This window comes from Oncorhynchus nerka, linkage group LG25 (genome assembly GCF_034236695.1).
Source record: "Oncorhynchus nerka isolate Pitt River linkage group LG25, Oner_Uvic_2.0, whole genome shotgun sequence".
Taxonomy (NCBI): domain Eukaryota; kingdom Metazoa; phylum Chordata; class Actinopteri; order Salmoniformes; family Salmonidae; genus Oncorhynchus; species Oncorhynchus nerka.
The window spans coordinates 52865483-52890815 of NC_088420.1; the positions used below are offsets into that span (position 1 = coordinate 52865483).

At 43.0% G+C, this 25333-nt stretch overlaps 1 pseudogene; it reads right to left on the reverse strand.

The window, feature by feature from the left end:
* The window catches only part of LOC115108937 (protein O-mannosyl-transferase TMTC3-like), a 69730-nt pseudogene that overhangs the window by 12545 nt on the left and 31852 nt on the right, over positions 1–25333 (reverse strand).

The following is a 25333-nucleotide window of genomic DNA, read 5'->3' on the forward strand; positions in this document are numbered from 1 at the left end:
TTCCCATGTCCGGCCATGCAGGGACAGTCATTAGAAATAGCATGCAATGAGTTTTACATCTCACTCGAGTTGTGGGGTCCTTGATTAACTTGCCATCGCAAAAGGGCGTCCCCGGGCCCCGAAAGGTTTGAGAACCCATGACGTAGAGAATGTAGTGAGCTTATGGTACGTTCTTAACTCTGTTACACTCACCCCACAGAGATCCAAGCCGTCAAGCTGAGCACAACTGTGCATCCGGGTCATGGCACTGTTACCCGGGTCAGTGTGCTGCAGTGTGCTGCTAACAGCTTAGCTTCCTCCACTGTCCCGACTGCCCGATCCTGGGCTCGAACCAGTGATCCTCTGCTTCGCAACGCACGTGACCTCCCTCCCTCTAACAGTCTAACTTGTTGAGCCACCCAAATGGTAACAATTGGATGGCTCCATCCTTGACTTTCCAAGCTAGCTGTGGAGTGAGCTTACGGTACGTTCTTAACTGTTACACTAACATCACTTTTCATGAGATTTTGGATCTTAATTTGAGAGATAGCATTGCAGGAAATGCAAACTTGTAGTGTATTCAAGGCTTAAAAAGGTTTATTAAGTTTGTAATTTCCACTTTAAAATGTCAAACTTGATTTGCCCTAACGAAAAATGTCCATTAATTATAATTCACATTTCCTGTTGCTGCAGAATTATTTTCCTGCTGTAGCAAACTGGCTCAAATTAAGATCCTACATCTGTACCGACGTTTCAGACATGGCCTTAAAATTACAAAGCAATCAACAGAAGAGACAACAAGTCACTTTCTTAGAGGCCTACTAATGACTGAGCTGGAAAACTAGCATATCAATATAATTTCAAAGCCACCGACAGCCTCTGATGTGGGCAATATGCTTCTGTCATGGCCAACATGAGTGGAATTTTTTCAGTTGGATTTTCTTGGAAGAAAAAGATCAAATTTGTATATATATCCCACAGTCATACATTTCTATACTAGCCACACATACAGCCAGAGGGAGAGAAGATCTGTTTCTTTTATGTTTTCCAAAAACCGATTAATCGAATCAGAGTTTACGCAGTTTGTCACACCCTGACCTTAGAGAGCCTTTTTATGTCTCTATTTGGTTTGGTCAAAGTGTGATTTGGGTGGGCATTCTATGTTCTGATTTCTATGTTTTGTGTTTCTATGTTTGTCCGGGTATGGTTCTCAATCAGGGACAGCTGTCTATCGTTGTCTCTGATTGGGATTCATACTTAGGCAGCCTTTTTCCCTTTTGTTATTGAGGGAGGTTATCTTTGTTTGTGGCACTATAGCCCTTGTAAGCGTCACGGTCGTGTCTTTGTTTCTTGTTTTGTTGGCGTCATTTATATAAATAAAGTAACGCACGCTCACAACGCTGCGCTTTGGTCCACTTCTTCTTCAGACGGTCGTGACACATTCTTTCAAATACATTATGAGAACATGAGACTGAGGCAGGGACTTCCTCCATCGACAGGCTCACAGAATCGTATAAAACACGTACTAATGCACCATGTTGTCTGTTTCATGCCATGGGGTTGTCAGTCGTTGGATTCCTGGACAGAAGCGGGAAATCTGGATATAGAGAGTTAACTCGTTTGGGGAAAACCAAATGAATAAGAGGCATGATCAAAATAAGTGTAGTGTATCAAAAGCAATTATCATTGGGCCCCACGAGGAAATCCTGTTCAGTCCCTTCAGCATCGGTCGTCGATACATGATGGCCATAGCTGCTTGCATGCTTCAGCTGAAAAATCTCTTTAAAGCTCAGACAAGGCCTCGCCTGTTCCGTTTCGTGAGGATAAAATTGAAGAAATCAGCCCCGCTGCTTATTCACAAAATTGTAATTTGTTTCGAAGCTGACCCCTCGCATGGGAAATACAGTCAGGCCCTTCAAATTATTATTATCAAATAGGCCATAGTCCAGAAGTTGTTTTTCTTCTGGAAGTTTGGGGTGGATAAATTGAGGGAACTGTCACTCATATATGACAAAGAAACACCACATCAACGCTTACCTACAATAATGACCAAAGGGCTTTCACATGCCAGTCATGTTTGTAGGGATTTCAGATGCTATTTCATTAGGTTTTTAACAAGGAGATCGGATCACAGAACTCAGTTTGTATTTTATGAACAATAGAATAGTGAGAACTGGGCAGTTACAGAGAGAGACCGACAGTAGAGATGTAATCTAGAGTCTGCAGCGCAACCACTAGGCCAGGCTGAGGCACTGCCATTTCCTTGATTCCTGAGATAAACCAACTTTGAGGGATTGGGGTAAGAAATTAGGCCGGCCTCCCGTTGACCCCTAAAAATGTAACCTCATTTACATTTACATTTAAGTCATTTAGCAGACGCTCTTATCCAGAGCGACTTACAAATTGGTGCGTTCACCTTAAGACATCCAGTGGAACAGCCACTTTACAATAGTGCATCTAAATCTTTTAAGGGGGGGTATGGTAATTGAAGCTGCACTTAATTTTGTAGAATATTGGCCTGTTGGAATCTACAACTCCCTACTTACATTGCACAGTTCGGGCATGATCTGATTTATCTCTAGAGAAACTGCGCATCGAGCCCACAAAAAGTGAAAAATAACCGACATTTTGGTTTGGGTAGGAAGTCAGATAAGAGGCATGGCCTTTATTGACCTCCATCATCATAACAGACTAGAGGTGAATGAGTTGCACTGATTAGCATTAGACAGCTAAACATGATTTGATGACTAAACATTTAAATGAATGTCAAAGAATGGCGCTGGAATGTATAACATCCATTTTACGGACTCCTGGCCCATTCTGCTATTTTGTGTGGGGGGGGGGGGGATTTGGCGCTAATCTTACCTTTTTTTGTGGACATCAGAACAGCGATGACTAACCTTAATTTGGTCAGCCGCACAGGACATACTGCTCACCCCGGACCAGGCACTAATCCCCGGGACTCAGAAGAGAAAGATGGCGATTAGAGGCTGATGTGCGGGTACCCTGATAAAACTACAGCGGAGAGTAAATAATCCACCTCTACCCTCTGTTCTATTGGGAATGCACATTCACTGGAGAATAGTGCTGAGCGATTAACCAAAATGTCGGTTAGTTATGCCAAAGAGGGTGGTGTTGTGTCCTTGTTAACAGCTGGTGCGCGACCTCTAATATTAAGGAAGTGTCAAGGTTCTGCTTGCCTGATGATAAACTGTAGATCAGGGGTACTCTACGAGGTCCGGAGCCTGTATGTTTTCTGTTCTACCTGATAATTAATTCCACACACACCTCGTGACACAGGTCTAAATCAGTCCCCGATTAGAGGTGAACAATGAAAAAAATGTAGTGGATCTGGCTTCGAGGTCCAGAGTTGAGTTTATCTATATTTACCACTACAAACCTATGCTGGCATTAAGACCGCATTCAACAAGCTGTGTAAGGCCATAAGCAAACAAGAAAAGGCTCACCCAGAGGCAGAAGAAATCTTCCTCATTTCTTACCTCATTTCTACCAGCATGTCACCTGTGCAACGAGAGGCGAAAAAAAACTATACACCACCTTTACACCACACACAGAGACATATACAAAGCTCTCCCTCCCCTCCATTTGGAAAATCTGACCATAACACTATCCTCCGGATTCCTACTTACAAGAAGAAAATAAATCTAACAGGAAGTACCTGTGACACGTTCAATACTGAAATGTTCTGATAAAGCAGATGCTAAGCTACATGAATGTTTCACTAGCACAGACTGGGATATGTTCTGGGATTCATCAGATGGCATTGAGGAGTTCACCACATCAGTCACTGGCTTCATTAATAAGTGCAGACAATGGCAACGCCCCCACAGTGACTGTACGTACATATCCTAACTAGAAGCCATGGATTACAAGCAACATGCGCACTGAGCTCAAGGCTAGAGCTGCTGCTTTCATGGAGCTGGACACTAACCCCGGACGCTGATGAGAAATCGCTCTATGCTCTCCGACAAACCATCAAACAGGCAAAACGTCAATACAGGACTAAGTAGGAATCCTACTATGCCATGTATCACTCACATCTGTAACCATGAAATACTTTGAACGGCTGGTCATGGCTCACTCACATCAACACCATCATCCCAGACCCCACTCCAACAGATCCACAGATGACGCAGTCTCTATTGCAATCCATACTGCCCTTTCCCACTTGGACAAAACTAACGTCGATGTGAGAATATTGTTCATTGACCACAGCTCAGCATTCAACACCATAGTGCCCTCCAAGCTCATCACTAAGCTAAAGACCCTGGGACTGATGACCTTCCTCTGCAACTGGATCATGGACTTCCTGATGCGACGCCCCCAGGTGCTGAGGATAGGCTACAACACATCCGCCGCGCTGACCCTCAAAACGGGGGCCCCTCAGGGGTGCGTGATTAGTCCCCTCCTGTACTCCCTGTTCACAACTCCAACACCATCAATACGTTTCCCGACGACACAATGGTGGTAGGCCTGATCACCAACAACGATGAGACAGCCTATAGGGAGGAGGTCAGAGACCTGGCAGTGTGGTGCCAGGACAACAACTTGTCCCTCAATGTCAGTAAGACAAAGGAGCTGATCATGGACTACAGGAAGCAGGCCCCCATTTACATCGAAGGGGCTGTAGCGGAGAAGGTCGAGAGTTTCAAGTTCCTTGGTGTCCGCATCACTAAGGATCTATCATGGTCCAAACACACCAACACAGTCATGAAGAGGGCAGGACAATGCCTCTTCCCCCTCAGGAGGCAGAAATGATTTGGTATGGGCCCTCAGATCCTCAAAAAGTTCAACAGCTGCACCATTGAGATGGTCATGCGGACGGCATACTACATCACTGGGGCCATGCTCCCTACCATCCAGGACCTCTATACCAGGCGGTGTCAGAGGAAGGACCTAAAGATTGTCAAATACTTCAGTGCCCCAAGTCAGACTGTTCTCTCTGCTACCATACGGCAAGTGGTGCCGATGCACCAAGTCTGGAACCAACAGGATCCTGAACAGCTTCTACCCCCAAGCCATAAGACCGCCAAATAGTTAAATACTGTAGTTAACCAAATAGCTACCTGGACTATCGGCATTGACCCTTTTTGCACTAACTTTTTTGACTCATCATATACGCTGCTGCTACTGTTTACTATCTGTCACTTTATTCATAGTTATATGTTCATATCTACCTAATTACCTCGTACCCCTGCACATCGACTCGGTATTGGTATCCCTTGTATATTGTGTATCTTATTACGTGTTTTACTTTTCTATTATTTCTCTATTTACTTTCTTTCTGCATTGTTGAGAAAGTCCTGTGAGTAACCAATTCACTGTTAGTTCACACCTGTTGTTTACGAAGCATGTGACCATTTTTTTTATTTGAGTTGATTTCAAAAAGGTGCTCCTTTTAAGGTTGTCGTGTTGATCAATGATCTGTCATGTGTAGAGATTAAACCAGGTGCCAAGACATCATTGTAAAAAATACCTTGTTCAAACTTGACTGCCTGGATAAAAAAAGGTCAAAAAAAAAGTGTGAATGCAGCTGATAACAAATAGAAAACACAACTTAACACAGAGGGATTTTGTCTAAAAGCCTGGCACAATGAACAATGAGACACTATTCTTCCCACTCGCTGCTGTTACCTCCCAGCTACCGATTCCTCTCGTTGTCATGTCCCTCAAAGGAAGATGAAGGAAGAAACTGATGTTTCCCCTCTTAAATACACCTGGGGGCTGAGGCGTTGTTGGCCTTGTGACATACAGTACCTGTGGCATGAGGGATTTGGCAACCAGGTAGGCTTCCTCAGCTTCCTTGAACTTGTTCAGGTTTTTGTAGGTCCTCCCCACATTCATATGGGCTCCGATGTCATCTGCAGGGACATGCCACATGAGAATGCACATGGGGTGTAGGTATGACAACTTGGCAGGGATATCAAGACTGAATCGGGTTTAGGGATTAGTAGTACTGTACATGCCCATGCAGTCAGGTCAGGTGGTGGTTTGGCTGAACAGTATATCTGAACTGAGCTAATCTGAGGGAGTTTAGAGGAACATTGTATGTGTGCCAATTGCCACCCTATTTCCAATATAGGGCACTACTTTTGGGACGCATCATTTCAATAGGACCACACAATACACAGCACAGCTCTACAATGGTGTAGTGATGGAGAAACAAATCTTTACAGTTAAGTATCACAACATTATTCTTAGACAATATTATTTTGATATTTGACTCCATATACTTACACACACACACAGTTGAAGTCGGAAGTTTACATACACCTTAGCCAAATACATTTCAACTCTGTACCCCACACAGGTCCCTCAGTCAAGCAGTGAATTTCAAAAACAGATTCAACCACAAAGACCAGGGAGGTTTTCCAATGAGTCAAAGGGCACCTATAGGTGGATGTATCCATAAATTAGATATCCCTTTGAGCATGGTGAAGTTATTAATTACACTTTGGATGGTGTACTGTATCAATACAAAGACACAGGCATCTTTCCTAACTCAGTTGCCGGAGAGGAAGGAAACCACTCAGCGATTTCACCATGAAGCCAATGGTGACAGTAAACAGTTAGAGTTTAATGACTGTAATATGAGAAAACAGGGGATGGATCAACAACATTGTAGTTACTCCACGATACTAACGTAATTGACAGAGTGAAAAGAAGCAAGCTTGTACAGAATTTAAAAAAGAAGGCACGAGTAAAACTGCAAAAATGTGGCAAACAAATTAACTATATATCCTGAATACAAAGTGTTATGTTTGTGGCAAATCCAACACAACACGTTATTGAGTACTACTCATATTTTCAAGCACGGTGGTGGCTGCATCATGTTATGGGTATGCTTGTCATCGGCAAGGACTAAGGAGTTTTTTTGGAGATAAAAATAAACGGAATAGAGTTAAGCACAGACCAAATCCTAGAGGAAAATCACCTTTCAGCAGGAAAATAACCTAAAACACAAGGCCAAATATACAATAGAGTTGCTTACCAAGTCGACATTGAATGTTCCAAAGTGGCCTAGTTAGATTTTCAAGCTAACTTAAGTTAGCCATTTTCAAGTTTCGCCATAGAGTTATCTACCAATGATCAACAACCAACTTGACAGAGCATGAATACTTTTTAAAAGAATGTGCAAATATTGTACAATCCAGGTGTGCAAAGCCTTTAGACTCACAGCTGTAATCGCTGCCAAAGGTGATTCTAACATAGCAAGGGTGTGAATACTTAAACAAATGAGATATTTCTGCATTTCATTTTCAATAAATGTGCAAACATTTCTAAAAACATGTTTTCACTATGTCATTATGGGGTATTGTGTGTAGATGGGTGAGAAACATATTTAATCAAGTTATAATTCAGGCTGTAACAACAAAATGTGGAATAAGTCAAGGGGTATGAATGATTTCTGAATTCACTGTAAGTTGACCTAAGAGTTGTGCAAAGTTGGTAGAATCATGTTTAAAATGATTCACAGCTGTAATGGCTGCCTAAGGTCAAGTATTACTCTGGGGTGTGAAGACATACAGTGCAGTGAAAAAGTATTTGCCCCCTTACGGACTTTCTCTATTTTCTGTCAAGATGGCACCGGAGAACAAGGCTAACTAATTGTGGATTTATGCGTGTTTTGTTTGCAACTTATTTTTAAAAACGTATTTTGTACATAATGTTGCTGCTACTGTTTCTTATGACTGAAAATAACTTCTGGACATCAGAACTGCGATTACTCACCACGGACTGGCAGAATCCCTTTTTTCCTTTAACGAGGCCGACGTGAATAATAGATTGCTTTCCCAGTGAGAGGCCCAGATCCCCGTCATTTGCGTGAAGTGAAGGCAGAGAAAAAGGGGCCAGATGGGGGACTGCCTCCTGAGAATTCGTAGGTGATCGAATAAACCCCCACAACCTTCCATTCTGCTAGCAAACATGCAATCTTTGGAAAATAAAATCGATGACCTATGCGGAAGATTAAACTACCAACGAAACATTCAAAACTGTAATATTTTATGCTTCACGGAGTCGTGAATGAACAACGACATTATCAACATATGGCTGGTTATACACTGTATCGACAGAACGGTGGCGTCTGATAAGACGAGGGGCGGCGGACTATGTATTTTTGTAAATAAGAGCTGGTGCTCGATATCTAAAGAAGTCTCGAGGTTTTGCTCGCCTGAGGTAATCATGATAAGCTGTGTACCACACTATCTACCGAGAGAGTTTATCTGTATTTGTCGTAGCTGCCGACATACCACCACAGACTGATGCTGGCACTAAGACCGCAATGAATGAGCTGTATATCGGCATAAGCAAACAGGAAAACGCTCACCCAGAGGGGGCGCTCCTAGTAACCGGGGACTTTAATGCAGGGAAACATAAATCGGTCTTATCACATTTCTATCAGCATGTTAAATGTGCAACCAGACAGAAAAGAACTCTGGACCACTTTTACTCCACACACAGAGATGCATACAAAGCTCTCCCTCGCCCTCCATTTGGCAAATCTGACCATAATTCTATCCTCCTGATTCCTGCTTACAAGCACAAATCAAAGCAGGAAGCACCAGTGATTTGATCAATAGAAAAGTGGTCAGATGAAGCAGATGGTAAGCTACAGGACTGTTTTGCAAGCACAGACTGGAATATGTTCCGGGATTCCTCCGATGGCATTGAGGAGTACACCACGGCAGTCACTGGCTTCATCAATAAGTGCATCAATGACGTCGTCCCCACAGTGACCGTAATTACATACCCAAACCAGAAGCAATGGATTACAGGCAACATCCGCATTGAGCTAAAGGCTAGAGCTTTCAAGGAGCGGGACTCTAACCCGGATGCTTAGAAAAAATCCCGCTATGCCCTCTGACGAACCATCAAACAGGCAAAGCATCAATACAGGATTAAGATCGAATCATACTACACCGGCTCTGACGCTCGTCGGATTTCGAAAGGCTTGCAAACCATTAGAGGGAAACACAGCCGAGAGCTGCCCAGTGACACGAGCCTACCAGACGAGCTAAACAACTTCTATGCTCGCTTTGAGGAAAATAACACTGAAACATGCATAAGACCTTTAAACAGGTCAACATTCACAAGGCCGCAGGGCCAGGCGGATTACCATGATGTGTACTGCGAGCATGCGCTGACCAACTGACAAGTGTCTACACAGACATTTTCAACCTCTCCCTGTCCGACTCTGTAATACCAACATGTTTAAACCACCAAAGTCCCTGTGCCCAAGAACGCTAAGGTAACCTGCCTAATTGACTACCGACCCATAGCACTCACGACTGTAGCCATGAAGTGCTTTGAAAGGCTGGTCATGGCTCACATCAACACCATTATCCCAGAAATCCTAGACCCACTGCAACTTGCATACCACCTTAACAGATCCACAGATGATGCAATCTCTATTGCACTCCACACTACCCTTTCCCACCTTGACAAAAGGAACACCTATGTGAGAATGCTATTCATTGGCTACAGCTCCGCGTTCATCACCATAGTGCCCTCAAAGCTCATCAATAAGCTAAGGATCCTGGGACTAAACACCTCCCTCTGCAATTGGATCCTGGACTTCCTGACAGGCTGCCCCCAGGTGGTATGGGTAGGTAACATCCGCCACACTGATCCTCACCACAGGGGCCCCTCAGGGGTGCATGTTCAGTGGAGCAGGTTGAGAGCTTCATGTTCCTTGGTGTCCACATCACCAACAATCGAACATGGGCGAAGCATGTATACACAACTCTCTGTTTTCATCTACAGTTTGCATCGTCACATTAATAACTCAACCTACAGGTACATATTACCTCAATTAACCGGTGCCCCCGCACATGGACTCTGTACCGGTACCCCACTGTGTATAGTCTCACTATTGTTAATTTACTGCTGCTCTTTAATTACTTGTTACTTTTATTTCTTATTCTTACTCATATTTTTAACTGCATTGTTGACTAGGGGCTTGTAAGTAAGTATTTCACTGTAAGGTCTACCTGTTGTATTCGGCACATGTGACTAATACAATTTGAATTGATTCATGCTTGAAAACCCACAAACGTTGGAGTTAAAGCAGTTCTGCATGGAAGAGTGGGCCAAAATTTCTCCACAGTGACATGAGAGACTGATCAACAACTACAGTAAGTGTTTGGTTGGAGTCATTGCTGCTAAGGGTGACACAACCATCTGAGTGTAGGGTAGCAATTACTTTTTCCACAAAGGGGCATTGGGTGTTGCATAACTTTGTTTATTAAATAAGTATGCAATTGATGTGTTATTTGTTCACTCAGGTTCCCTTTATCTAATATTAGGTTTTGGTTGAAAATCTAATAACATTCAGTAGAAAAAAATATGCAAAAGTAGAAATAATTAAAGGTGTGACGACCATCGTTCGAATGAGACCAAGATGCAGCGAGGTGGGTTACTCATATTCTTTAATGATAACCAGGAAAAACAAGAAAGAGAAAACCAACAAAATGTACAGCCTTGTAGGGCTCAACAGCAAAGATACAAGAACAAGATCCCACAACATAGTTGGGAAAAAAGGCTACCTAAGTATGATTCCCAATCAGAGACAACAATAGACAGCTGCCTCTGATTGGGAACCACACTCGGCCAAACACAAAGAAATACAACACAGAGAATGCCCACCCAAACCAAATAGACATAAAAAGGCTCTCTAATGTCAGGGCGTGACAGTAACCCCCCCCCCCCAAAGGTGCGGACTCCGGCCGCAAAACCTGAACCTATAGGGGAGGGTCCAGGAGGGCATCTATCCTCGGTGGCGGCTCTGGTGCGGGACACGGACCCCGCTCCACCTCTGGCTCCCCCCACTTTGGTGGCGCCTCTGGTGCAGGGACCCTCGTCGTGGACCGTCGCTGGAGGCCCCGTGCCGTGGACCGTCGCTGGAGGCCCCGTGCCGTGGACCGTCGCTGGAGGCCCCGTGCCGTGGACCGTCGCTGGAGGCCCCGTGCCGTGGACCGTCTCTGGAGGCCCCGTGCCGTGGACCGTCTCTGGAGGCCCCGTGCCGTGGACAGTCTCTGGAGGCCCCGTGCCGTGGACCGTCTCTGGAGGCCCCGTGCCGTGGACCGTCTCTGGAGGCCCCGTGCCGTGGACCGTCTCTGGAGGCCCCGTGCCGTGGACCGTCGCTGGGGGCCCCGTGCCGTGGACCGTCGCTGGGGGCCTCGTGCCGTGGACCGTCGCTGGAGGCTTCGTTCTTGGAGCTGGCACAGGATATACTGGGCCGTGGAGACGCACTGGAGGTTTGGAGCGCAGAGCTGGCACAACCCGTCCTGGCTGGATGCTCACCCTAGCCCGGCAACTACGGGGCGTTGGCACAGGACACACTGGGCTGTGGAGACGCACCGGAGACACAGTGAGCAGAGCCGGCGCAGGATATCCTGGACCGAAGAGACGCACCGGAGGCCAGGAGCGCTGAGCCGGCACAATCCGTCCTGGCTGAATGCCCACTCTAGCTCGACAAATGTGAGGAGCTGGAATGTAGCGCACCGGGCTGTGCATGCGCACCGGAGACACACTGCGCAAAGCCGCATAACATGGGGCCTGACTAGTCACACTCTCCTCACGGTAAGCACGGGGAGTTGGCTCAGGTCTATAACCTGACTCCGCCAATCTCCCCACTGCCTCTCGTGCCTGCTTCGTCGTGCCAACTCCTCGTATCTTCTCCATTCCGCTTTTGCTGCTTCCATTTCTTCCTGAGGACGGCGATATTCTCCAGCCTGCGTCCTGGGTCCCTTGCCTTCCAGTATCTCCTCCCATGTACACTCCTCCAGAAAACGCTGCTTGGTCTTTTTGTGGTGGGATCTTCTGTGACGACCATCGTCGGAATGAGACCAAGATGCAGCGTGAGGTAGGTTACTCATATTCTTTAATGATAACCAGGAAAAACAAGAAAGAGAACCAACCTTGTAGGGCTCAACAGCAACAATACAAGAACAAGATCCCACAACATAGTTGGGAAAAAAGGCTACCAAAGTTTGATTCCCAATCAGAGACAACGATAGACAGCTGCCTCTGATTGGGAACCACACTCGGCCAAAGAAATACAACACATAGAATGCCCACCCAAATCACACCCTGACCAAACCAAATAGAGACATAAAAAATGCTCTCTAAGGTCAGGGCGTGACAAAAGGGTACAAAAACTTTTTTCACAGTACTGTACACAATTAAGGCATCTTTATTATCATTTATTTTTTTATTGGTTGAAAATGTATTTAATTTTTCTTTCACTTTGAAAATGTGGAGTACGTTGTGTAGATCAGTAGGTTAAAAAAAATCTAATTTAATCAAATTTTAAGGCAAGAAAATGTGAAGACTGTGCAAGGGGTGTGTAGACTTTCACTAGCGACTGTACATGTTTCCTGCTCCATGACATGACCTGTATGTCATGGAGCAGGCATATATGGAGGGTTACATAGTACTATACTTTAGATTAGCCTACCAGTATATGAATTTGCTTCCCCTGCCTGCAGTCACAAAATGTCTATGAGGACAGACAGAAATGTTAAGCTCTACAAGTCAACCATGTCACACGCTAACTTGTATGAGTCAGCTCCGTTACACTGTATGTCCTACACATAGTCACACGTGTTGAGTTCCATGAAAGGCGTTGTCACTAAATGCTGAGTTCTATGAGAGTCAGCCCAGTCACACATGTTAACTTGCATGACAGTTAATCCCCACTTTAAATTAGACTGTATGGCATTCAGCCCTAATTTGAGATCTATAAATTGGTTGAGATAAGGTCAATCACACATGTTAAGTGTGAACATTTCCCTGTGAACATTTAAGCATTGTGTTTTTGTTGTATAGACACACCAACTGCTCTCTCCACACTCCAACTGACCGGAGGAGTCTGGAACATCTCTACTCAACCAGCAATAATATCTGGGAGACATGGATTTACTTGAATGGCTTTACTGAACAATAATTCTTGGGTCCGTCCCAAGAGCCCTGGACTATATCAAAAGTAGTACACTATATAGAGAATGGGGTGCCATATGGGACACAGCCCTCATTTCCATGGTCAATGCCACTTCTGTCTAGCAGTATAATCGATTAGTAAAGTTTTGCGTGATTCAATTGAAAACACAGTTGGAGAAGGAGCACAGCCAATACGGCCCGTTTCACACAATATATCAATGTTTGCCACAATAACACCGTTGAGCAGACTCAATTATATTATATTGATCAAAATCAATGGTATCTTGTCATCGTTTCATCTTCTACCATAGCTTTGAAGTCCAAGAGACAATATAATGGGAGGGTGATAAGTCTGTCTTACCTGGTTGGACGCGGATGGCCTGAAGGAAATATCTCAGAGCTTTTTCGTAATTGTTCTGATTTTCCAGAGAATGGCCAACATTGTTCCATAGCTTGACATTGTTCTTTTTGACCTGAGGGGAGACAATGCAATCAATAGAAAGTAAAAAATAATGACAAGCTCCATTTTTTTGTCTTTCTCAATATAATTACAAAATACTGTGTATTTATGTTGTAATTATATTGTATTACAAAGAAGATTGATGAACTCTAGTCTAGGGCTGTGGCGGTCATTACATTTTGCCAGACAGTTATTGTCATGCAAAACACTGACGGTCTCAAATTATGTCTCTGTAATCTAGCATGGGTAGGATGGTCATCTGAATCAGGGTTAGTATGGCAGCTGGGGTGAAAGAGGAGCGATTACGATAGAGGAAACCAAGTCTAGATTTAACTTAAGCCTGCAGTTTTGATATGTGCTGAGAGAAGGACAGTGCTCCCAAGTACTAAACCCTCAGAGGTAGCAATAATACCTGTGGGAAGAGGGGCATTCTTCTTACCAAACTACATGACCTTTGTTTTGGAGGTGTTCAGAACAAGGTTAAGGGTAGAGAAAGCTTGTTGGACACAAGGAAAGCTTTGTTGTAGAGCATTTAACACAAAATCCGGGGAGGGGGTCAGCTGAGTATAAGACTGTATCATCTTCATATAAATGGATGAGAGAGCTTCCTACTGCCTGAGCTATGTTGATGATGTAAATTGAGAAGAGCATGGGGCCTAGGATTGAGCCTTGGGGTACTCCCTTGGTGACAGGCAGTGGCTGAGACAGCAGATTTTCTGACTTTATACACTACAATCTTTGAGAGAGGTAGTTAACAAACCAGGCCAAGGACCCCTCAGAGACACCAATACTCCTTAGTCGGCCCACAAGAATGGAATTGTCTACCGTATCAAAAGCTTTGAACAAGTCAATCAAAATAGCAGCACAATATTGCTTAGAATCAAGGACAATGGTGACATCATTGTGGACCTTTAAGGTTGCAGTGACACATCCATAACCTGAGCGGAAACCAGATAGCATACCAGGGAGAATACTATAGATAAAGAAAACCAGTCAGTTGATTATTGACAAGTTTTTCTAACACTTTTCATAAACAGGGCAAAATAGAAATATAACATTTAGCATCAGCTTGATCTCCCCCTTTAAATAAAGGATGAACATTGGCTGCCTTCCAAGCAATGGGAACCTCCCCAGAAAGGAGAGAGAGGTTAAAAAGTTACGATTACAGACTAACACAACACGGGTTGGCCTATTACTCTGTTATCTGGCATGCCAGATAGGCTGTAGGCTTGTTCATTTAGCAGTCTAAATATGCTTATAAGTCCCGTGTCATTATTTTATATTATATGATTTTATATTATGAAGAATATAATTGAATTTATCTGAATAAAATAGAAAGGATATTTTTCCCACTCCGGACTGAATGAGCATGTGAAGTCTATGTTGAGCGTAAAAGTGATAATTTGAAACAGGTCCTATACACTACGCTAGATGTATAGTTATTTGGCAACTTTAGTTGTTAATGATACAAACCTTAGAATGTCTTAAATTAAAACATATATGGGCTGCATGATGCGACTGAAGGCTATTGATGATTTGAGAAAGTCGAGAGAAAAAAAAAAAAAAAGCTTGGCTCCGTTCCTTCCCTCAGGCGACACACACTGTTCTCTCATCAAGTGATCGTATTATCACCCATCAGACTATTCTCAATGTACTACTATCTTTACTAATATGTTAAAAAGAGATTGTCTGCCTATGCACTTCAATAGCGAATGGAAGCCGCTTTCGCGCATGTTGTTCGTTGGGGTAGGCTACTCCGGTTGTTATTTCACTCCAAGCATCAACCACTGTTTGAGGAGCATGCAGCCTCTCGTTGAGCGACAGGTGATTTTCTGCCCAAACTGTATCCTGTGGGCTTCCCAACCCTGTACCTGCAGCTACCCAGTGCTTCATTTGGGAAACCAAGTGAAATCTGTTTCGTGAACGTTGAAAGTAACATGTTGTTTTCATGACAAAACCTTTCATTCAACTGTTGACAGCTCCTCTTTCTGTGCGCTTAAGGGGAAGAGATGGAAACGCACAGTGGTGAGATTATGTAACTAAATGTAGCCTAATGTGCCACCTTATTAATTATGCAATTATTTTTAAAAAAATCCCTATTACTAGGCTATTCAAAATCAAATACAAATTCACTATAGTAGTCTAACTCTGTAAGCTGCCCTGCACAATCAATGAATCAACAGCATTACCTAGGACTATACGTTCTCTCCCAGACTCATGAATATAAAGAAAGAAATACAACTGAATGTGTTTAGCTTAAAAAAATGGTTAAACATTTTGTTTGTGGGGGGTAACAGACGATAAGAACAATCGGAGAGTTTATTTTAAATGAGGCCAAGGATCAGGAGATCAGGATGGCATGCTTTCAGGGCAGAGGTGAAGTGTGTATTCAGATTCCCAGTCCCAGTTTCTGTTGAAGGTCTTGACTGTGTGTGTGGTGAGGAGCACGCCGATCATCAGCCAGGAAATTTTCTTCATGCGTCTGGTCAATAAAGGGAAAAAGTAAAAAGACACATTTTGATTCTGTTAAAAGACTGTAAATCACCCAAAAAATACCCCCAAAATTGATAATGCTGTCTAGTTCGTACAATTTTGTTTGAAATTACATTTACATTGAAGTCATTTAGCAGACGCTCTTATCCAGAGCGACTTACAAATTGGTGCTTTCACCTTATGACATCCAGTGATGTCATAAGGTGTCCAGGAAACGAGACACTGAGGGCTCGTTTCCTGGACACAGATTAAAGGTCAGTTTTTCTTGTTTTGTATCATATTATACAACAGCTGACGAAACTAACACTGTAAAAGTGTGACAAAATTTGACAGGGGCCGTGTGAGTTTCAAAATCTGCCGAGCAGAAATTTCAATAAGAAGCATTTTAGAGCTGTGCTTACAAAACGCAGCAAGATACTTCGTATGAATTGGATTTACTTCGGGGTGAAAAACGCAAAAACTGCATTATCGCGGCCACCGTTTGATCAGTGTAATTTCCTGATAGTTGCTGGAATCTACAAAGGACCTTATAATTAGCCTGTTTGCATGGGCGGGAGTTTCGGCTTGCCTGGTGACATCACCAGGTGGAAAATGAGTTAATAGGCTGAATATACCTTCTTTAACGTGTCTCCTTCCCTTCATCTACACTGATTAAAGTGGATTTTACAAGTAACATCAATTAGGTATCATAGCTTTCACCTGGATTCACCTGGTCAGTCTATGTCATGGAAAGAGCAGGTGTTCTTAATGTTTTGTGTATTCAGTGTAGACGAATAACAAAGGTTCCAAACCTTTCTGCCACTAGCATCCCATTCAGACCACTCCCAGTTGACAGTTGCAGCTAAATTCTTGGCAGAGAATTTTTTTCCATTTTAACTATTACAGTAACTTCATTGTTACCCAGAAATTATTTGATATTGATATACAGCACAAACAACTGCATTGGGTCTTTAAGCCTAGTCTTGGATAATTGAAAGTGCTTCTTAGTCCAAGACTAAGTTTATTATCAGTTTCCGGTATACCGCCCCTGAGAGTGGTCCATTGTTAAAGTGCTTATTTTATGCTTTGGAGATGTTTAATACCCCATTACACCCTATGGGTGTTTGTGTTGGAAGGGTACTACTCACTCCAAATGGTCCCAGATGCATTTGTGTTGTCTTTACAACAATGACCAAAGACAACACAAACAGATCTGGGACCAAGCTAACTACTGTACTACCCACTCTTTGGGGGGGGGACAATCCTGAAGCCGTGTGCCACTAGAACACAGAATCCCATACTGGTGACATAGAGCACCCTTTCTGCTACCACGAAGCCCACAGGGAAGAAGAGGTTGGAGGCTGGGGTGAAGGGGAGCATGATCAAAGAGAGGGCCTGGAGAAAAAGGGGAAGGAAGGGGAGAGGAACAAAAGTTGCACCCCCCTTTGACCTGAGAACAATTCATAGGGGCATGGACTCTACAAGGTGTCAAAAGTGTTCCACAGGGATGCTGGACCATGTTTCCCACACTTGTGCCAAGATTGCTGGATGTCCTTTGTTTGGTGGACCATTCTTGATACACACGGGAAACTGTTGAGTGTGAAAACCCTAGAAGCGTTGAAATGGTTGACACACTCAGACCGGTGCGCCTGACACCTACTACCATAGCCCGTTCAAAGGCACTTAAATATCCTCTGAATGACACACATACGCAATCCATGTTACAATTGTCTCGGGGCTTAAAAATAACAATATAACCTGCCTCCATCTACACGGATTGAAGTGGATTTAACAGGTGGCATAGCATAAGGGATCATAGCTTTCACCTGGTCAGTCTGTTATGGAAAGAGTTTTGAACACTCATAGATTTATCTGTTGGGACTCATACTCAGTACACACACAATATCAGTTGAACACTTTACATTACATGTTAGCATACACACATACAAGGCAAGCTAGAGTTTTCCCAACTATATGTTATAGTTTGTTATAAGTGACCATTTCAGGTTGATCGGAGGACACCAACACAAGCATGTTAGAAGAGTTACTTATCAGTTCGCACACCATATCAGCAGAGCACTCTCCCTTGCATTACCAGTCAGCATATCTACATGATCGATTAAAGAGATCCCTTTTGTATACTTTTTAGACAGCAGTTCTAAAAGTAGCGCTCCCGAGCCAAAAGTGGTCCCTGAAGATTGAGCACCATGTTACATATGTGCTCTCTCCCGCTCTGCTGTGTGTGCCCCTTTGCTAGACGTCACTCAAATGGCGAGGGGCTGAAGCTCACTGGTACAACTCGAATTGATATGGGGCCGGCACGCACGGGGGAAAATGAAGGAGAAATGGCGCAGCACAGCTTCCAGAAAAACAGTCGCCTTCAAACTAGGGATTTCGTGGCTAATTGAGGTAAGACTTATTCTGCTTATCGATGCATGTATGAACTTCATTGACACATCCAGCCCAAAGCGGAAGGATTAACAGATCATTAGTAGTCACCAAAGTTCCCGGAGTACGTTTTTAAGCAAGGTCAAATTTGCCTGGCATGCATGTCACTCTCACTTCCTTATATTTTATTTGTTATGAATACAGAATCATTTTCATTGGAAACCTAGGAGATGTTTTAAAGCTTTGTGCTGCTTGTGAACTAGGGGGAAAACAATGGGCACAGAGAAACACTTGGCAGGGAATGCAATGCATATTATGTTACTTTAATTGCCTCACGCCCTCAAGAAAGGAAGAAGAAATGTGGTCCTCTGTAGTGCAGTTGGTAGAGCATGGTGCTTGCAATGCCAGGATAGTGGGTTCAGTTCCCGGGACCACCCATATGTAAAATGTATACACGCATGAACGTAAGTCGCTTTGGATAAAAGCATCTGCTAAATGGCATATATAAGAAATGCAAATCAGACATAACGAGTTGTTAGCCGTAGCATTTACTACAAATGCCTAAGCCTAGAGGTACTAGCCTAGAGGAATAGGTGTGCAGTATGCAATTCAATGACTGACTGCCAAGTTCGAAGTTTTAATGTCACTTGCATAAGTACAGTGAAATGCCTTTCTTGCAAGCTCTTAACCCAACAATGCAGTAATCCAATGACTGAATGTCATATTGAGTTCAGCAGTTTAAAAGTGAGATTGTGTGACTGTGAAATTCAGCAGTGCGTTATGTTAAATGGTTAGCTAACCACAAAATAACCAGGGGTGTCAAACATAACGTCCACAGGCAGTTTGCCTGCCTGCTTTCTGATTTAACGTGGCCCCCATTTGAACTCTCAACTAGCTTGACAGAGTATTTTAAAATCATATTTCAGAAGTACAAAAAGGCAACAAAATGTGGTTTACAATGAAGCAATAGCTTCAGTGGACTCTGAGCTTGTCTTGTAGCTATGAGTTATGAATTTGGGGAGGATTAGGCATATATCAGGATAACCTTGTATTGTAAACTGTAAAAGATCAAACGTTACGTTGTGGTACCATTTCAGGCACAGGCTAATGAGGCTGTGTCCTTCATTTACTGTTAACATGTAAGCTTTAGGCTACGCCTTCCCTATAGTTAGGGCTGGGCGACATAGGGCCAAAATATAATATCACTATTTTTTTTTCTCATTTTTGACCGTATGACTGAATTTTCTATTTGGGAATAATAAGTTCTTAATATGTTTTATGAGTAGTGCATGACCCTAGGATGGCAGCAAATTCATTCTAAGTGGCCTTTCTCCATTCTGATTTGTTTTGAACTTAACCAAACTAGGTCAAAGCTGACAGTGAACTACTGCAAGGCTACACTTTGAGGGTACACATTGTCTTGTAAAGTCAAGGTGTACACCAGAGCGATCCTATGTCACCAACCACGTTGTTTAGATTCAGGTCTGTGTTGTGACACTAGTTAAATCATAAGTCTTTATTGTGTCTGTCTACCAAAACATTCAACTGCCATACATCACTCTATCATCAAAACCCCTTTGACCTAATGGAGAGAAAATACCTAAACACTTTTGTAATTTCAATTAAAAACCTTAAACCCACCGGTTTAGCAGTACTTTCAGACCAAAACTTTGAGCATTTCATCCTCAAAAGCGTCATGACGGTCAATATTACCATATGCATATTTAACAGTAGAAGAGTCGGGCCTTGATGAGTACCAATAGCCACCAGTCTAATAAATCGATTTAACTAGAAAAGCCTGGCCTCATTTCCAATGTCATTTGGGTGTGTTTATGAAGTTGTTAGGTAACATTACCAAATGTAAGTATTTGAAAGAACATAACATTTTCATTAGTTTGTTACTGTAGGCTATATGTAAAAACGAAAAAAACAACAACTATGAAACAAAAAGCATGTGTATTGAAACACAGTAAAAGCTTATGTTTATAATGACAAAACAAATGGATATACCCAAACCGCAAGACACGAGGTCAATGAAGAAAATATCAGTAGCCTAAATATCCGTATAGCGTGCTTGTGAACGGTGAAAATCAGCACAAAAGCAATAATGGTATTTTAATGAATATAAGTGTCGATATGACAGCGGTCAAAAATAGTCTTGTTTTCAGTTATTAGAGGTTGTTATTTGTGGCCTCGCTCCTGCTTACAGTATTGTGTGCGTCTTCACGCAATAGTTGGATCTCATTTGGTTGTTATCCTTTAACTCACTTGAATGCAACGCTTCCCACAAACAACTCACTTGCAGCCGGATTGGGTGTCCGGTTCTGTTCTAAGTGCATCTGCCAACCTTGCAGCTTCTCCTCCACGAAACCAGTGCACAATTTGGCACGCAAGGAATCTTTACTTGGACCTTGTGTCTCTCATGCAGCCTGTGTGCCAGACTCATGATGAAGTCTCTTCTGGTCTCATGGGTGTTGTTCATGCACTGCTTGAACACACGTGTGCGTTGATAGCAGCCAAGTCGAGCATGTTGTAAAACACAGCAACAGGCCAGCGGCAAGTTCCTCCTTTCAGCTAGTACAACTGTGCCATCTGATCAGAAACATTACCCGAAACCTGCTCACCCGCTGCCCAATGTGGCTCCTTTCCCAGATATGGAAAGCCGTTCAGTATGAATCAGAATAATAATCTATTTGATGATCTATTTCTTCTCCGCCATCTGAGTCGTTGTTATTCAGATCTTGTAGGAACACTAACAAAGCATGTGCATCCATTCGTCTTGGTCCCATTGTAAATTATGCACGCTCACTGTGTAGCTTACTCCAAGTCGGCCTAGAGTAGACTAATGAAACTGCTTGGATTTGGTGGACTGGTTTTGGGTACAACGTTTTGAGATTATAATAAGAATAGATTAATATAATAGGCCTGAATACAATGGCCGCCCTGTTCTTCATTCACAATTGATGATTACATAATTATGCATCGTCCATTTCCCCTCATCGTTCATTTCAACTATCGGAGAAGGAGCGGAGCAGGCTGGGGAAGATCATTCAGAAAAGTGATATGCCCTCCTAAAACTGGTTATAACTCCAGTTCTGTTTGCGGTATTAAGATTCTAACAATGACAATGTGTTGTATAGACTTGTCCTTCGCTTTTCCTATACAAGGGGGACATTACTTTGCCATTATTAGAGTAATTAAACATTTAAATTTGTTTTGAGACGTGTTAATATACACAATCACAAATAAACCCGTTCATATTTCGTTTAGGAAGGTCATAAAAAAAACAATGCAATTTATTTAAAGCGAACAGATTTTGAGTTGTATTTATCTGAGCTTCGTAGCTGCGCCATGCCAATGAAATCAACTAGTTCGTTTAGCAGACATCAGTCCTACCACAGTCAACACACATTTTACAGTAAGAATATAATGGAATATCCCAAATGGCCATTGATTATAGTCACTAGACGCCTACTCCCATGAGGAATACATGGAGCCACGGTTATTCTAAGAAAAAGCAATATTTTGAAACCGAGACCATCCGCACAATTTGTACAGGTTTTTGTCAAAAATAGGTTAGATCAAAACTTTGGAATCTGCTCTTTCTGATAGGGTTTCGCAATCAAAACATCTGGAATGCACGCTGCACAGGCCATCAGTCATTTGACAATTGATAATATCAAATCAAATGTTATTTGTCACATACACATGGTTAGCAGATGTTAACGCGAGTGTAGCGAAATGTTTGTGCTTCTAGTTCAGACAATGCAGTAATAACCAACGAGTAATCTAACAATTCCACAACTACTACCTTATACACACACAAGTGTAAAGGGATAAAGAATATGTACATAAAGATATATGAATGAGTGATGGTACAGAACGGCATAGGCAAGGTGCAGTAGATGGTATCGAGTACAGTATATAAACAAAGTGGCATAGTTTAAAGTGGCTAGTGATACATGTATTACATAAGTTGGCAAGATGCAGTAGATGACAGAGTACAGTATGTAAACATTATATTAAGTGGCATTGTTTAAAGTAGCTAGTGATACATTTTTACATCAATTTCCATTATTAAAGTGGCTGGAGTTGAGTCAGTATGTTGGCAGCTGCCACTCAATGTTAGTGGTGGCTGTTTAACAGTCTGATGGCCTTGAGATAGAAGCTGTTTTTCAGTCTCTCGGTCCCTGCTTTCATGCACCTGTACTGACCTCGCCTTCTGGATGATAGCGGGGTGAACAGGCAGTGGCTCGGGTGGTTGTTGTCCTTGATGATCTTTATGGCCTTGCTGTGACATGGGGTGGTGTAGGTGTCCTGGAGGGCAGGTAGTTTGCCCCCGGTGATGCGTTGTGCAGACCTGACTACCCTCTGGAGAGCCTTACTGTTGTTGGCGGAGCAGTTGCCGTACCAGGCGGTGATACAGCCCGACGGGATGCTCTCGATTGTGCATCTGTAGAAGTTTGAGTGCTTTTGGTGACAAACCAAATTTCTTCAGCCTCCTGAGGTTGAAGAGGCGCTGCTGCACCTTCTTCACAACGCTTTCTGTGTGGGTGGACCAATTCAGTTTGTCCGTGATGTGCACGCCGGGGAACTTAAAACTTTCCACCTTCTCCACCACGATGTGGATAGGGGGGTGCTCCCTCTGCTGTTTTCTGAAGTCCACAATCATCTCCTTTGTTTTGTTGACGTTGAGTGTGTGGTTATTTTCCTGACACCACACTCCGAGGGCCCTCACCTCCTCCCTGTAGGCAGTCTCGTCGTCATTGGTAATCAAGCCTACCACTAGTGTCGTCCGCAAACTTGATGATTGAGTTGGAGGCGTGCATGGCCACGCAGTCGTGGGTGAACAGGGAGTACAGGAGAGGGCTCAGAACGCACCCTTGTGGGGCCCCAGTGTTGGGGATCAGCAGGGTGGAGATGTTGTTACCCACCCTCACCACCTGGGGGCGGCCCATCAAGAAGTCCAGTACCCAGTTGCACAGGGCGGGGTCGAGACCCAAGACCTCGAGCTTGATGACGAGTTTGGAGGGTACTATGGTGTTAAATGCTGAGCTGTAGTCGATGAACAGCATTCTCACATAGGTATTCCTCTTGTCCAGATGGGTTAGGGCAGTGTGGTTGTGATTGCGTCGTCTGTGGACCTATTGGGGCGGTAAGCAAATTGGAGTGGGTCTAGGGTGTCAGGTAGGGTGGAGGTGATATGGTCCTTGACTAGTATCTCAAAGCACTTCATGATGACGGAAGTGAGTGCTATGGGGCGGTAGTCATTTAGCTCAGTTACCTTAGCTTTCTTGGGAACAGGAACAATGTTGGCCCTCTTGAAGCATGTGGGAACAGCAGACTGGGATAAGGATTGTCACCCATCAGACTATTGTCAATTTAATCTAGTCTTTAAGCCATATCTACAATATTATTATTATTATTATGTGGAATTAGTTTTAATATAGTTTAGGTTTTGTTTGGACGGGCCAGCTTGGTAAGCAACTGTTGTCTTCGTCAGAAAATACACTATCACCTTATTTTAGTATTACAGTCTGTGCTTCTGGATCAATCAACACATTTTGTGACTGATTACGATTTGCATTTTGAGTCCTGAGGTTTCTTATTACCTATTTTACCATAATAAATGCATTAATTTAGTATTTATTATGGAATATTTATACAATTTGAAATATCAACGGTCAGAATGACTGGCATGGCCATTCTACTAGTTATTGAATTCCAGCGCTCTGAGTGTTAAAGGAGAAAAGTGTAAACCCTTTCTTTCATCAGCTATCAAACTAAATCACTCACTCTACGCTATAGGTGGTCCTCATCGTGAACTATCCAGACTTATCCCCTCTCCCTATGTATTAACATCATACTAATTGCGTAATTGCGTTTGGCAGCCGCTTCAGAGGGCCCGATGACGAGCGAATAGTGCTTTTTGAGGTCGCTTTTGGTTCGATTATCGAAAGAATAATCAGGGAATTCGACTTTTAAACAACAAATAATGATATTCCAATGATTTTAGAGCTTTGCAATGGAAATTCCACAGCCAAAAATGGTAAACATTCAATTGCCAAAAATATTCCACTGTCTCTTTCATGTCACATTGGGTAGGTAGCCTAGACATCAATAGAAAAATAGGAAATTACAAAATATTTCAGATGTGTATATTGCCTAGTTTTTATTGAATTAGTTTATTATTTTTAATTCCTTGAAGTAATCATCTCTGCTCAGGCAGTAGCAGCCAACCAGCCAGCCAGCAACTATAACATTAACTCTCTAACTCTTCCCATAATGTACTGTCTTTGTTCATCCTATTTAGCTAGGATAGCCTGCCTAAGTATGCTGAAAGCTGTCTGACAAAATAATTGACTAGTTCTTCAACGTAGATAAGGCATATTTTCACAAACTCTCTCTATCCCTCTCATCATTGTGTTGTGTACATCTCTCATGTAGTCTATGTGGTCTGTGTGTACCTAACCTAACATTGCAGGCATGAAAGTGTATCCGACCCAGAAAAACACTTTTCACTGTCCGAGCCGGAAAGAACAGGCGCAATGGCTTATGGTCATAGTAGTTAATTAAAACAGACCTTGGTCACATCCCAAAATATACAGGCCCAGGTGCACAACTGAGCAAGTACATTAGTGTGTCTAGTTTGAGAAACAGGCACCTCACAAGTCCTCAACTGGCAGCAAGGACATTTCTAAGTGACCCCAAACCTTTGAACGGTAGTGTACAAAATGCCCAAGTGGAGACCTGGATGGTAAGATAAATCAACATAACATTCATGTAAGAAATGTAAAAAATATAGAATGAAAATGTGAAAAAAAAATCATTATTTTGATTCTACGATTTTTGTTAATTTATTGGAAAGAATGTTCAAGGATGCAGTTTTGAAATGTAATGTTTAAGAAAACTCTTACTGTATTACTGTCTCTTACTGTATTTTGCATTGTTCAGGAAAAACGACTGACTGCGTGTCCATAAAACCAGGGTCCAGTCTACTCACTAGAGTCCCTAGAATACAAAACAGGTGAGTAAAAAACAGATAGGTCATACGAAGTGTTGCGGGACTTT